This window comes from Protopterus annectens, chromosome 8.part0, assembly GCF_019279795.1.
Source record: "Protopterus annectens isolate FY-2018-M chromosome 8.part0, PAN1.0, whole genome shotgun sequence".
Classification (NCBI taxonomy): domain Eukaryota; kingdom Metazoa; phylum Chordata; order Ceratodontiformes; family Protopteridae; genus Protopterus; species Protopterus annectens.
In genome coordinates this window covers 1,003,141,768-1,003,159,136 of record NC_056741.1, presented here as the reverse complement: position 1 = coordinate 1,003,159,136, position 17,369 = coordinate 1,003,141,768, and positions in this window count along the sequence as shown.

The window sequence follows — 17,369 nt, the reverse complement described above, 5'->3', positions numbered from 1 at the left end:
TGCTTTCATGTGGATGTGCATGCAGTCTATAGCACCAACTACCTCAGGGTATTCTGCTATATGGTGGAAGAGACACATACTTCTGTTCAACGCCTCACGGGTGGTGGGGAAATAAATGTGCTCATTGGCATGTGGTATCACGGCATCCAGGAAATGGCTGAGTATCCTGGATGCTGATGCCTGTGAGACCCCCCCCCCCCATGATATCCCCAGTTGGTCTTTGGAAGGTACCTGTGGCTAGTATTCTTAAGGCTAGACATACCTTGGAATCCACGGGGATGGGTTCTCCTCTACGTGTGTGAGGCATGGCCGGCACAGCTCAATGATTTGCTGTAGAATGTCCCTGTCCACCCTATAGCGCTCCACTATCTCCAGCTCATGTAGGCCCTGGTAGGTTATCCTGGATTTGTACACTCTTCTCCTCCTCCTCACTGTGTGTCGGTTGTCAGCATTCTCCTCCTCACCACCCTCAGTCACTAGCACATATTAATGGAGTAAAGCAGCAGCAGCCTCTAACATTTCTAGTTAGTTTTGCCAGTTAAAAATCCCCTGTCTGTGTACAGTGGTGGTGTAGAGTTTGTGGGAAAAAAAACAGTCTGTAGGATGTTTGCATTGTTTATAGTAGTGTGCTGTGCTGCTGCATGTGTATTTGGCTGACTCTGATACATTCCACCTGCTAACTATGCTAGTTGTCCTGGATTGCCTGCCTACTGCTGTTTTCCCTACATCCAGTCTGCAAGGGGTTTGCATAATTTACAGTAGTGTGCTGGGCTGCTGCATATGTATTTGGCTGATTCTGACATATTCCACCTGCCAGCTATGCTAGTTCTCCTGGGATGCCTTCCTACTGCTGTTTCCCCTGCATCCAGTCTGCAAGGTGTTTGCATAGTTTCTAGTAGTGTGCTGGGCTGCTGCATGTGTATTTTGCTGATTCTGATACATTCCACCTTCCAGCTATGCTAGTTCTCCTGGATTGCCTTCCTACTGCTGTTTCCCCATGGAGGCTCTCAATAAAAATCTGGTCAAGCAACAGTGACCTCCAAAGCAGAAACGCAAGCAACCTCCACCCCCCAACACAACCCAAATGACACATAGCCCACAAACTCAGTGTGCCACTAAACCACAGCCCATAAGGCATAACGTACCCAACACTCTGGTCATAAGTGACTCTATAGTCAGGCACACTGATGTTCCACTCAACAGGCTAAACAAGGAGAAAGTTACTGTCAGCTGCCTGTTGGGTGCCAGGATCTGCCGCATAATGCACGCACTCAGGTCACTCCACAACAAGTACAAATATGACTCTGAAATTGTCCATGTTGGTGTGAATTACCTGAGAAGTACCTCCCTGGACTACATGAAAAGAGACATGGAGGAGCTCTCCGATCTTGCAGCCCAAGCAGGTATGACCCTAGCCCTGAGTAGCATCCTGCCATCACCCAGAATGATACCACAGTACAAGGACAAAATGATTGACTTCAACAACTGGCTAAGCTTCTGGTGTCATTCTAACGGGATCCAGTATCTGTCTGCCTGGGATGACATGATTGACAGACCACAATGCTTTGCCAGAGATGGCCTGCACCTGTCTCCCTTGGGATTCCGGATACTGGCTAAGGCTCTTGCCACCCCTATAGTGCCTTTTTTAGGCAAGGTTCAAATGACAAATTCTCCACCATAACAGGTACAAGCAAACAAAATCTGAGGATAATGCTACTCAATGCTACAAGTCTAAACTTCAGAATACATTCACTCGAGGCACTCCTTAAAATGGATAACATTGACATCTGTGCAGTGACAGAGACCTGGTTCAAGGTTCCAGAGAGCACCCCTGCATTACCAGGCTATAATTCATATCACACCTTTCGGCCACCTAACCTGGACCGAAACACTAAAGGTGGAGGTGTGTCCATATTCATTAAGGATATCCACACCTCTAGGCTAGTTGCTCAGCATAATGCATCCGAGATTATCCAAGTGGAACTAACTCTGGGTAAGACCGCAATCCAAACTGTAACTTGCAACAGATCCTCCACCATACCCCAGGATTCCCACTCCTCATTTCTTGATACACTGGAAAATTTTAGGGTACAACCCAACACCTTAATAATGAGTGATTTCAACTACCCCACCATTAACTGGGAAAACTACTCGTACCAAATCTTTTGCTCAATGTTTTCTGGAATTCATAAATTCCAGCGCCTTGGATCAACTTATCCACACCCCCACCAGGGGCAGCAATGTCCTATACCTGGTCATTACCAACATGGGCAACTGGTGTTCTGCACCAGAGGTCAATTCCTCGTTGGTCAGATCCGACCACAAGCTAATCACCCTAGACATCCACATCCCACCCCCAACCACCATTAGGGAAACCACTGTAAAAAATTTCTCCAAAGTCAACTTGACGCATCTTAAGACAGAAGTGGCCAACTTCAAAACACCCATGCAGACAGACAATAGAGGTACGACTGCTGAATCCTACACAAATGCACTTTATAAGCACTTACATGAGTGCATGGATCATGCTATCCCTAACAGAACCAAGATGCTATCCTCCAAAAAAAGGAAGCCAACCTGGTGGTCCCCTGCCATAAACAAACTCTACAACAAAAGAAAGAAACTGTTGCAAAAAAAGAGTAAAATCCCATGATTGGAGGAACTCCCTGGTCAGCCTCAGTAAGAAGGTGAGATCCCTCATAAAATCCTCCAAAGTTAGCTGTGAAAACTAAATTGCCACTGATTCTAAAGACAACCACAAAGCATTCTGTAGCTATGTCAAGAATCTCAATGTCAACACTCAGATCTGCTCTGAGTTATAGCACAATGGCACTAAACATACAGAACCAACTGATATTGCCAACATCCTGGCAGATAGGTTCAGTGCTAACATTACCCCCCCCTCTCACCCCCTAAAGGGCCCATCTCTATACCGGAAGAATGCAAAGTTCCTGTAATCACAGCTGCACAGGTAAAAACCACACTCTCCATTGGACCTGACAACATCCCAGGCTGCATTCTACATGAACTACAGAGTGAACTGGTGCCCCACCTATGCACCATATTCAATCATAGCCTCACCTCAGGCTTTTTGCCCACTGAATGACACACAGTGACAGTTATCCCACTCCAGAAAGGGGGAGCCACCATGGACCCCAGGAACTACCGCCCCATTAGCCTAAGAGCCTGGTCTGCAAGGCCATGGAACATATCATCATGGAACTTATAAACAAAGACATTGGTAATCTCCAAACTCTGGACCCCACCCAGTTTGGGCCTTTTGTAAAAGGCAGATCATGTCTCCTAAATCTGATAGACTTCTTTGAAGCAGTCACCAAAGCTGTAGATGAGGGTAAGGTGGTTCACACAGCCTATCTAGATCTCGCCAAGGCTTTTGACACCATCTCCCACTCTGGAATTATAGATAAGCTCACTAAACTAGGTATAAATCTCTATGTCACAAGATGGGTTGCCAACTGGCTCACTGACAGAACCCACACTGTGAAAGTAGCAGACTCCAAATCCAACTTCAGACCAGTGACAAATGGAGAACCACAGGGGTCAGTCCTGGATCCTCTCCTGTTTGGTATTTACTTTTCAGAAGTACAGGCTAACACAGAAGGTCTTTGGCTAATGAAGTTCACAGATGACTGCAAACTAGGAGCCAGAATTGAAACTCCTAACGATGTGGACATCCTACAAAAGGGCCTCACTGAGACAGATGCCTGGTGTCAAAGCCATGGCCTTAAGCTCAATGCCAAAAAGTGCACTGTCATCCCCTTTGGTAAAAACTCTGTACCCATGAACTACCACATAGGTGGTAGTCTACTTAACACCAAAAGTGTGATAAGAGACCTTGCGACACAGGTGGACAGTAGTCTCTCCTTTGATAATCACATCACCATAGTAGTCAGGAAATCCTTCTATGTGGCACACCTCATCACAAAAGGTTTCTCATCCAGGAAAAAAGAGGTAATTGTTCCCCTCTACTCATCACTCATTAGACCCATTATAGAGTACAACGCCCCTTTTGGTATGTACCTCACAAGACATCTACAATAACTGGAAAGGCCCCAGAAATACCTCGCTAAGAGGATAACCAGCCTCAAACAGATGCCCTACGCAGACAGTCTCAAAAAACCCCAGCTTTACTCCGTTGCATATCGCTTACTCAGAGGTGATCTCTGCCTAACATACAAAGCTATGTCAAACCCAAAGCTGTTGGACATGCTCCACTTAAAGAAATCTCAATCCCTCCAAGCTACACACTCTAGGGACCTAAACCTTGTCACCACAATAAACAGAACATGCCGGAGGGATAGATTCCTGTCCCAGATACTTCCTATACTCTGGAACAAACTACCTATCTATATCAAACAAAGCTCCTCAATAGCACTCTTCAAGAAAAATCTTTATGATTGGATGGGAAACAGGAAATTTACCCCGGGGATCACCTCTGTGGCTCTGCTCAACAGGGGCACAGGAAAATAATTTTATTGGGTGGCGAAAGCCAGGGTACCTTTTTGGCTAGGCTTATATAGGCCCTAGGGCCAATAGCTTAGTACCTACCTATGAACCTATGAATCTAGTCTGCAAAGTGTTTGCATAGTTTATAGTAGTGTGCTGAGCTTCTGCATGTGTATTTGGCTGATTCTGATACATTCCACCTGCTAGCTATGCTAGTTCTCCTAGATTGCCTTCCTACTGCTATTTCCCCTACATCCAGTCTGCAAGGTGGTTGCATAGTTTTATAGTAGTGTGCTGGGCTGCTGCATGTGTATTTGGCTGATTCTGATACATTCCATCTGCCAGCTATGCTAGTAAAAAAACTTAAAATCCTTATTGAAGAGATTAAAATGCACAGGAGTGATAACTACATCTGTATAATTAAATATGTTGACTCCTCAATAGGTAAATAGGTTTACTATCAAAATTAGGAAATGCACATTTTCATGTATGTTAACATCAAATGCTTCTTTTCAAAATATATTTATTTCGGATTGCTTTTAATCGAATATCAAACACTTAATTGCTGCTGGTTTTCATTGTTTTGTAATTCGGCATTACGGGGCACAATTAATACAGAAGGTAATGCTTACGTGACATTAGGACCTCACCATTTTGTCGAACATTCTGAAAAAGTCAAATTGTGAATCATCACTATAAACAGGTTTGACATTATGAGCAATCAAACTTCAAAAGCTCAACTTTTGCATTCAAGTTTTTAAATAAAAAAAGGTTCTAACATTCCAGATTTTTTACAGTAAACTAAATACTATACCTCCATGTGTACTAACTACTCCACTGGTGTTTGTTTTAAACTCTCAGTATTACCATAATCACCCTTTAGGATTTCCAGTTCTTCTTCTTCTTCCACTTTTCCCTGCTCCATCCTCTGTGACTGGATCTGGAGAGGCTCGTCAAGAAGTTATGCAATACTGAGGGACTAGATGGACACCACTGCTGGGACAAGATGTCCACTTGCAACCTTTGTCCACTAACAAGTCACACATAAGTAACTACACAACCACACTTAATTTGACACATTCCTTAGTTTTGACATATAATAGTTGTGTGGATAAAATGAAAGATATTGTTATAGAAAAATGGAGTATTTTTAAGACTGATGAGGTCATTTACAAGTCTTTAGGTGCAATCCCCATCTTTGTATACAAAATGCATAAAAACTTAAAGTATATATTTGACCATCAACATAACGTTATTACTAAAGGGACACATAAAGGCATAAGGAAATGTGGTAGTTTTAACCAGTGTAGCTGTATATTGGAAGTGAACAAGATTATGTTGGGAAATCTGCCTATTAAGGTAAAATTTGGGGATGGAAATTGTACCACTAAGGGATTAGTTTATGCTGCTATTTGCCAAAAGTGTTCATGTAACTATGTAGGGAAAACAGAGAGGCACTTTCTAAAAATAATGTCTGAACATTTATATGTTATTACTAAAGATAACACTAACACCACATTATGTAAACATGCTCAGATATGATAATTTTCAAAATTTTCTGTTTGCCATTTTAGAAGTCATTCCATTAGACAACTGAGGGGGTCCATGGGAGACAAGATCAGAAATGAGGGAACTATTATGGCAATTAAAACAAAATGCTTCAAATTATCTTGGTTTGAATGAACACATACTGATTATTCCTGTTTTAAAATGTAAAACTGCTCAGCTTTGACTGAATTTTCTATGTATTTGTGAAAGACTTTTTGATTATTTTCATTCAGGTAATAAAATTATCTGCTCTTGATGTTAAACAAATGCTGATTTTTATGGGAAAAAAAGTAGTTTAATAAGGTTTTATTGTAGCAAAAAAATGTTAGGTACTTGTTCCTTTAAATTATTAATTGGTTTTAATATATGATTTTTTTTAAATATAAAACATTTTTATTGGCAATGTACAACAGGTCTGATGAAGTCATAACATTTGAGGGTGAAAGTGCTAAACCATTTTTATCATATCGTCTTCTTCTTCTGGCTTTTCCCGGTTAGGGGTCACCACAGCGGATCACCTGTCCGATCATGATTGGCAGTGGAGTTTTACGGTGTCGAGTTGCCAGCCCGGTGCCCAAACTTCTACAGAAGGCACACACACATGCACACACTCACACCTAGGGCCAATTTAGAGTGTCCAATCCACCTACAGCATATCTTTGGGATGAAACCAGAGCACCCGGAGGAAACCCACGCGACCACAGGGAGGACATGCATACTCCGCACAGAAGGCACCCCAGACAAGGATCGAACTGGAGAACCTCTTGCTGTAAGGGGGCAACGCTAACCACTGCACCACCATGGCTGCCCATTTTTTTATCGTATCATATAATTAAAATTATAAAATGGACTTGTCTTGTCGGAGGTGTTTATTGGAATTTAAAATTTCTGCAAGTTTCTCTCTGTTGTGACCATTACTGGCACTATATGAGGCTGGTGTTGTTCATTAATTAATGCCATATCATATACAGATAATGGGTCATTGTACTGTATTCAATTCATCCTCCCTTTGCCTCAATAGGTCCTTCTTGCACCTCTTCATGTCACTGTAGTGGTGATGACATTAAGCTCCAGTGTGTTGGACACCAGTTGCACTGAAGACAGCCTTAGCCAAGTTATTTCAAGCCTCAGCCTTATACTGAGACAGAGTATATTCTCCCAGCAGTAGCCTCCAGCTGTAGCACTTCACAAGGAATGCAACAACAATCCTCGACTCCTCAACAGCCTACCTTTGTGCTCTAAAGAGAATACCACCTCTATTGTTACAAGCAATGCCTGTAGCAGTCAAGGTGGAAATATGGGTCTGAACTGGCTCCAAATTCAGATCTCACATGTAACAACTTGTGTGCAAACATGCCCATCCTTACCAAATGCATTTGCACAATTGGAAGCACAGCTATAGCTTGCCAATCACATTGGCACTGACTACATCAAGAAGAACATAAGGTGTTAAAATGGCAATGAAATTTCTCCACGTATGATGTAAAAACTTTTGAGACATGCTCAAACATTAAATACCAATATGCTTTATTTGGTTGGTTATAGTCATGGTTGTCTGGAGGATAAATTGTATGACTTCTGACATATTGGCATGTTGGGAGTAAGACACAAGTAAGTTTGAGTAGTATCACCTCGGAATCGAACTCAGGAGAAAAAAAGAAAAATGATGAAATGTTAAACTTTTTTAATTAACTGTCAATGTCACATGAGAACTTACTTGCAGACATGATAATTAGAAGTATAGTACTTTAAGACTGAATATAGAAATACTTAAGAAATGCCTGTATGTCTGTGACTTTTTATTTATTTTACATTTGTTTACCGGGATAGTCCGACTGGATACATGTCCATTTTCAGCAGAGGCCCAGGGAGAAAAGCTCCAAAAAGACATTCAACAAACTGTTACATTTTTACAGTTTAAAACACAAAATAAAACACAAATAAAAGTTTTTTACACAGATGTGAAACAAACACAAAAACAGATACAAAAACAAGTTATTACATTTTTCCTCAGATGGAAAATTCAAGACAGTGTTTTTAAGAATGATAGGGTACTGAATGACTAGTAGGCTAACCTGGTAGTAGATCCAAGGAGATCATAGGATTTATAAGTTAAGAAACAATACAGTGTAGGCAGAAGTCCTCCATGTGCACACGAGTGATGGTTAGAGTTAGTCTGGATTAGGACAAGGACATAGCCATTGTTTTTTAAAGTACTGAATCAGAATTTTTTTGAATTGAGGTACAGAGAGTTCTGATGTAAGATTAGCAGGAACAGAATTCCAAGTTTTGCCAACAAAGTTAGCAAATAGAGATTTATCGGCTGTGTTGTTGGATTTGAGAGTTTGAACTAGTAGTCTTTCAGATGAACGAAGTCCGCTAAGGTTACTGTAGGGGGTGATGAGGTTTTTATGTATGGGTGTATTATCTGGTTGGTACAGGATCTTCTGTGAGCTATTAGTTGGTTAACCTGATGTAGGTTAGGCAGTTCAAGTCATCCTAGTAAATTTAGGTTATGACAGTGATGAGTTCTGTAGGCTGCATCAGTAGCAAATCTAGCAATGTGATTTTATCTGCTAGAAAGTTTATTAAGGTAAGTTTTGCTGGGGTTTGTAAATAGAGGGGAAGTATAGAGGAGGGTGGAGAGTAGATGTGTACGAGCAATTACAGTTCTGGCTAATGGCGTTAGGAAGGGCTTGATCCTATATAGTGAGCCAAGTTTTTTATTAACTGTTTTAATAGTTTTATTGATATGCAGAGCAAACTTAAGGTTATTATCTATTATAACTCCTAACAGTTTGGTTGAGGAATCTGGGGAAATAATGGTGCCATTGTTGGATTTTAAGGTAAAGGTTATAGGGGCAGACCTGTGAGTGGGGGAGAAAAGCAGCAGTTTGGTTTTATTAGGATTTAACATGAGACGACGGTTAAGGATCCAATTTTCAACTGTGTTAAAAGTATCTGGGGATAGAATCTGCAACTCTGTAGGTGAAGTGTCGGAGCATACTAAAGTGGAGTCTTCCACATATTGAATGCATGTTGCATTTGGGATGACCTTATACAAATCATTGATGAAAATGGAAAATAATAGTGGACCTAGTGTGGAGGCTTGGGGTACTCCAAGGGTGATGGGTAAAAGGGAGGATAGTTTGTTCTCCCATAGGACAGCCTGTTGTCTACCACTGAGATATGATTGAAACCATTGGATGGCCTAGTCCTCTAGGGAGATGGATTTCAAAGTGTTTATGAGTATTTGGTGGTTTATCATACCAAAGGCATTTGAAAGATCAAGAAAGATAATAGAGGAAAATGTATTATTGTTTTGGTGTTGGTTAATGATGTTAGAGAAGGAGAGGAGGGCTGAGGTTGTACTATGGAAGAGTCTAAAGCCATGTTGCGTGTTGGCTAGAAGAATATCATGGATAAGATTTGATTGTGGATGCATTTTTCCATAATTTTAGCCAAGGGTGACAGAATAGCTATGGGACTATAGTTTGAAAGTTCAGTAGATCCTCCCCCTTTATGGAGTGGGATGACATGGTATATCTTCCAGATGGAGGGCATGGACACTTCAGTTATAATTCTATTGATCAGGATAGTAAGGGGCATGCTATGGCATCTGTAGCTTTTTGTAGATATTCTGCAGGGAGGAGATCAGCTGACAGGGTGGTAGGCTTTAGTTTTTTAAGTAATTTTTGGACCAAAGACGTGCAAACTGGCTTAAAGTTAAAGGGGAGTTGGGAGCAGGGTGTAGTGACCGGAGAATATGGGCATCCAGGGGATAATTGTTTAGCTAGGTTCTGGATGGTTGTTGTAAAAAAGCTGTTAAAGGTATTTGCAATTTCTGCTGGGGAATTTTGGTTAGAATCCAAGAGGATAGAAGTAGAGGACTGTCCTGCACTAAGGAGTTTGTTTATACCTACCCAAAACTTCTGTGGCTTGTTTTGGTGTTTTTTTGTAGATGACAGTAATAGTTTTTCTTGTCGAATGTGGTGGATTTTTTTTTGTTTCATTTCTTAGTTGTCCGTATCTAAGTTGATCTATGGGGTTTTTTGTGGTCTTTGAAGTGGCCCAAGCCCTATTTCTAAGTAGTTTTTTTTATGTCTGGTTTCTTTTGAGAGCCAAGGAGCAACTTTTGTTTTGGTTCTAATAGTCCATGCTGGTGCATGCATGGGTGTCAAAGACGAATAGGAATTTGGTATTAAAGTAATTTACTGCTTCTTCAAGTGTTAATTGTTTCAGAACTGACCAACTGCAAGATTTGAGTTCATTTTTGCAGTTGAAATTCTTATTGTTTCTTATTGTTTTAAAAATAGACTGGTTGTGAATATCAGCTTTTTGCCTGATTAAATATGTGAGGAGGTGATTACTTACATCATCAGGTAGGGTCCCACTCTTGTATTTGAGGGGATGGTTGTTAACAAGAATCAAATCCAGAATACTTCCTTTATTGTTGGGTTTACTGATCCTAGTGGGGAGGATATGACCTGTGAAAATCCATAAAGGTTTATGTGGTGTGTGGGGGGTTCTGAGGAACACATGTTCCAGTCTATGTTGAAGTCCCCAAGTACAATGGTTTCTTGGAGGTAATTTCTGGATAAACAATGTAGGATATCTTCAAGGGTATTTATGTTATTGCCTGGGGTAATATACACACAGACGAGATTTATACATTTGTTCTTATTAATGTGGAGCTTAATGATAAGAATGTCAGCATTACCAAACAGGGATGTTTGCAGGGCATTATTGGACACTTCAAGCATGGATTTGTACAGAACCGCTACCCCACCTCCCTTTCTATTGGTTCGATCAAGCCTTAGGATGTTATAGCCTGGTGGTATAACTTCTTTATCTGAAGTAGAAGGTTTTAGCCAGGTTTCAGTAAGACATAGTATGTTTGGGGAAAGAGCATCTAAGAGGGCATGTAGGTGTTGAATCTTATTGTTTACACTTCTGATACTTAGGTGACTGATCAAGAGTGAGTTTGGGGGTTTGTCTAAGATTTGTGTAGTAGTGGGACAGTTAGTAAAGGACCAAGAGCCAGTGGATGAGGATTGGCCAGGATTTGAGTGGATATCTCCATCCATTGTCAAGTTGCATTGTAATCTGATTGTGAGCTTCCAGATAGAAGAGACTGCATTTCTATGCAAAAGGCAGTGTTTGTGTTTGTAAATGCATATCAGATGCATAAAGTTCCATGACCTGATTAAGACATGGATGGTTAGGTTACACACATACTTCATGACACATACTGTCATGAACACAAACTTATGATAAATGAGAACTCAGTAATTATAACAAACATACTGTGCACATCAGACATAAGTATGTGCATTCTACATTAAATATAATCATCATGTTTAACATACGTTCCACACTTTATATTGGGCTTCTATAACAAGTAGTAATGATACATTTCTTGCAGTAAATATAGTTATGATATGCATGTGCATTTGCTGTGACATTCCTAATCAAAATTTTATGACAAACTGCATTCTGACCCCCTTTGTAAAAACATCTGGCAGCAGGATTTCAACAATGAATCAGCTGCTTTCTCTATGTAAGATTAATGTACTTATACCTTCTGCCACAGGGGAAAGTTACCTCAGTACTGGACTCTATTCATCGAGTATTGTCTAGTGTACTGACAGCCATGCACTAGCGCAAAGCTTGTTTGTACTACACAAGGCAGCCTAAATTAAAATTTTCACTTTTTCCTTAGGGAGTGAAACATGACTGGATAAAGAGCACAAATGCAAAATGCATTAGAAAAAAATATCCAAAATGAAAACTGAGCACTAAAAACCAAAAAGTGGACCTTCACTTTTATGAGTACAGCTACACACACACACACACACACACACACACACACATATATATATATATATATATATATATATATATATATATATATATATATATATATATATATATATATATCATATTATAAGTATATTATAAATATATATATATATATATATATATATATATATATATATACACACACACACACACACACACACACACACACACACACACACACACACACACACACACACATTTTATATATATATATATTTAGTTGTTTCATATATATATATATATATATATATATATATATACCCACACACACACACACACACACACACACACACACACACACACACACACACACACACACAAACATTTTTTGAGAAAGGGGTGATTAAAGATGTTCCACCGGATTTACTAAGCTTCCGTGCAGGACTAGCTCAGTCCTGCAAGGAAGCGGCTGTTTAGGAGTAGAACAGCAGTGCACCATGCATATTAATGAAGGCATGCTGCCTGAGCTCCTAATCTTACATGGAGCATGTAAGAGTGCAGGGGGCGTGTCTGAGAGCAGAGCTATCAGAATATACATGCCCCTGCAATGAAGAACAGCAGAAAGGGCTAAGAAATGAGCGAGATCGCTCATAGGTGTCCGCATATCCCCACCAACATTCCCCCTCATGTACAACAGCAAGTAATTACAAATAAAATGAACAAACCTTTTTTTTTATTTTAAAAGCCAATTAAAGCTAACCGTAGGTGCGCAGGTGTGCCCATCACTTAGCTACGGTTAATGCAGCTTAAATGGCTAAAGAGGATAACAAGGAAGATATATGCAAATGAGGTAGCATAGCAATAGTGTAGTGGGCAGAACATTTACTGTTCGAGCTGGCATTCCTGGTTCAAGTCCCACTGTAGCACATTCCATTTTCCATGGCAAAGCATGATATGACCAATATTTTTGTTGCATAACCCGCTAAATAACATATATTTGTGAAGCTGGGTACTGCATTAAATGCACATGTGTCATAATGAATAAAGCACTAGTAAGCAAGTTTAAGCACCAATAAGCAGTACTAAGCATATGTAAGCACTAGTAAGCTGGTTTAAGCCCATTTGCGGGGGGGGGGGGTATGCAATGCGCAAACAGGTTAAACAATTTAGAAGCTAACTCTCTGTAAGCATCATTAACCAAAGGTTAGCAATGCTTACCCTCAAGCAAACCTACTTACAACTGCTCAAAAGTGTCTTAATCACTCTGTATCCAATGGCCCTTGCTCTGCCCAGCAACAAAATAAACAGTCTTGAACCCAGGACCCTATACACTATAGTCATAGTAGGTAACCACCAAGCCATCACAACAGTACAGAAGAATGAAGTATCAGCAAACAAGTCCTCACTATAGTAAAATCAAACTGAACCTGTGAAAAGAATCAGTATACAGTCATATGTTCCATAACCCACTACATAACATAAATATGTGAAAAGGAGTACAGCAGTAAGCCCAAAAGTGAGGTGTAATTGTAATAGAGTGTTGAAGTCCCCAATAAAGCACAAGGACCCAATACAGTGTACGTACACATGAATCATGGATAACAGGCATACATATAAGATGTAATGAGTAATAAATCAATGCCAAAAAGAAAATATAATGCAAGTCTAATGTAAGCAATGCTAAGCATTGCACAGGCCAGCTTAGGAGGTGTAAGCAATGTTTAGGCCAGCTAACTCAATGTGCCCAGTGTTATATCCCTTTAAACAATGCCAACTTTAGGTAAGCAGGTTTGCCCATAGCTTAGCCTTTTCAAAACTGGCCGATCATAAAAAGTGCAGGAAATCGTCCCTACTTAAACCCAACATTTGGGAATACATCTCAAAACCGAATGTAGCTTCCCTTGCTGGCACCATGTCAGGAAGGGGAGAGGGTGTGTGCTTTCGGGTGCAGCCATGGTGCAGTCATGGCAGGACTCCTTGTCAAAGACCATGAGCAGAGACTGCTGCAGTGCCAATACCAGGGTTCCCAATATAAGGTGGAAACCTGGGACCGTCTCGCCCATGACCTCATCAGTACCACTGGCATACCTCGAACTGGTGAGCAGGTCAGGTATCACTATGCTGACATGAAGCAGCATAAGGAGGACCTCTTGGAGCAGTGGGTCCAAGAGGCTAGAATGACAGGGGATGTCCCAGCTGTGTGTATCACCCCACTATGTGTGTAATAATTGCCAGCTCATGCATATCATGGATAGGTATGGCGAAATATTCCTCTTATGTCCTCCACAGTTGCAATCAAGCGGGCCGTGAACTAGGAGGCCATGGAAGTCACCTGGAGAGGTTGCGAGGGAAGTCAGTAATACTCTTGCATGTACTGTCATAGAAAATAAATCTAAAAGTATCAGTAAATTAATTGCCTGCATAAAACCTGTATTTATTAAGGTAAGTACTGCATACACTGGAGAATATGGCAGGAAGAGACCCATATATTATGTATGTAAATAAAAGCGTAATAGCCTGACCATAAAGGTCTAACTGCTGGAATGCATGGGTATACTCTGGTATCATATGGTAATGTAGATTTGCATTCACGTAATAATACTGTTGTATTAAGCACTGTTACCCAAACCATGCACCATAAATAGAATGTGTAGGAATGCCTATATATGACTGAGTAATCCCTTGAGGCCATTTGGTACAACTGAAAGACACATAGACAGAAAACAGGGAAAAGGCAGACAACAAAACCTGAATAGCACATGCAACTGAGATGTGAATTGTTGTGTTTTAGCACACACAGCCATGGTTTGAAACCCACCAGTGGTAGTAGTCTGCATACAGAATCATACCCCACAACTGTACAGACATGTCCAGAATGTCCAGTAAAGTGGCCCATATCTGTTGCCTGTCAATCTGTCCCCCTGGGAAATCAATGGGATTATCCCAGACATATATGCAGCAAACAGGAAATACAACTGATTGACACACATCTATGAGAACAAAGCTGGCACACTAGGAACTCCCCAAAACTTTATGAGACTAAGAAGCCACATATGTCCCATTTACACCCCCATCTTGTCAAGCTGTGGCCAGAGTGTGTATGGTAACAGAGTGAGATATATGTGCATAATTGTAATGTGGAATCTGATACTGTGTGTGGCAACATTCTCCCATAGGTCTGTCAGATACCAACACTGTGCCCAGAAATACAAGAATGATACATTGTACTGGTACTGTTTACACTGGTATTGTATGGCACTGTGACTGATGCAGTTGCTCTGAATAATGAGGTATTACTCATCACTGTCACCCATGCTGTCCTACAAAATATAACTGTCTAGGAAATCTGTATAAGAGTGTTGTAATACAAGGTCAGAATGCAAAAGCACAGGAGAATTATAAGAAAGAAAGCAGATAGGAGATATACAGCAATAACTATATAGCACAAACAACTCTGATGGACAGTGTTTAAGTTGTAGCAGACACAGCCATGGTCTGAATCCTGGGAGTGGAAGTAGGCTGCATACAGAATCGTACCCCACAACTGTACAGATAAGACCAAAATGTCCAGTATATGGGCCCATATCTGCTGCCTATCCCCCTGGTAAATCTGTGGGATGATCCCAGATGTTTAGCCAGCAAACAGGGAATACAAGTGATTGTCAAACATCTGTGAGAACAAACCTGTCACTATAGCAACTCCCGAAACTGTTAGGAGAGTAATAAGCCAAGTATGTCCTATCTACACCCCCATGTTGTCAAGCTGTGACCAGAGTGTGTACAGGAACAGAGTGAGATGTATGTGTATAATACTAATCTGTAATCTGGAACTTTGTGTGGCAACATTTAGGTAGTGCTAACAAACATTGCCCCCACAGGTATGTTGGATACGAACACTGTGCTGAGAAATAAAAAAACAATAAACCCTGTACTGGTACTGTTTATTCTGGTATTGTAGGGAATTGTAAGTGTTGCAGTTTCTTTGAATAATGAAGTATCACTGATCACTGTCACACACACTGTGCTACATAATATAACTGTGTAGGAAAGCATGTATATGTGTGTGTCAAGTCACTAAAGGTTGAAGAGGTCAGTAGTCTAGATATGTCCTGGTACACCTGCATATGGGCAACACATGGCCAGAGTCTGTGCAGAAAGAGTTGGATAGCTATGTGCACAACATCAACCTGGAATCTGGGAGTATGTGCAGAAACAGTTAATTAGTGTTAAAAAACATTCCCTCCACATGTATACCAGGTAGGAGGAGTATACTGCAGGTAAAACCAGTTCATGTATAATGATGACAACAGCCATATCACTGTCCAAACTAAGGCTATAGGGTAGTGTAGTAAAACTTGTAAGGTACAGATAACAGCACTGACTAGGAAAGTAATGTGGACTACAGGAATATACTAGTTGTTAACTGACATCTTTCTCTCCCCCCCACCATATCTCTAACAATAAACAACATACCCACCCCAACCAGTATGTAATGACTCCAATGTTCTGATAATGTCCTATTGTTTGATAAATATTTTAATTGTTCCCATGCATGTGCCATATTGAATTATTCCAACATTGGTGGCATGGTGCCATCAATGTTCCTGCATGCTGTTCATATTACCACTACGGTCCCATGTATGCACGTGTTCTGTTTGCTATGCAACTGTTCCATATCTGGTGTCTGGGTTAATGGGAATATCTATGCATGCTGTTATACCTAACCCTGGAATGTGTTGACTATTACTAACCCACATATGATGTTAAAATCTCAACACTATAGCACGTTTGGGAAGGCCGGTATGAGCAGACCCACCTGTCCCACTACAGCTGGCCATGGCACTGGGCACCAGCATGTCTGGTGCCCAATCTGGGATGGCCCTGTCCATTGGTCCTGCACCACCTTTGGGTGGAACCACCTTAGGAGATGGCGCTTGCCCCCCCAGGAGCAGGCATGGACAGGAACCTGTCACCCATCACCAGGTCCAGGTTGTGGTGCCTAGCGAGCTCAGCCAGCAATTTGGTGATCTGCTATGCTAGCTTGAGGGCTGCATGTCATGACTAGAGGGTCAGCCTGGCTCTGTAACTCAGCCCCCAGCAAAGCCTCCTTTGGGGCTGTGCAGGTGCAGTGGTGACTGCCCATGGATGGGGACCTCATTCCCACTGTTTCCACTAGGGGGCTCACGGGCTTCCGATTTCCCAACACCCCTCCCCATCAAGGTCTTTACCCCCCATATATGTCACATACTGCCCCTGTATGCATCTTGTCTTGTCTTGTCTGTTAACCTACCCAACCTACCTCCCCAAATTTACCTACAATCACTCTCCAACATCCCACTTTCACCTAAAAAAAAATAAAAAAGGGCAATCTGTTCCCCCAAAAAATCTCACCCCATACATAGCAGTCCATTTTGCACACATGTCCACTGGACACATGTAATCTGATCTAATTGGCATCACAACTTATTATTGTTGTCCTCACCCCTCTGACAGGGGTTTGAGTATCCAAATCTACCTCCAAATTCAGTGTATATGCACAGCTGTTGCTGTTA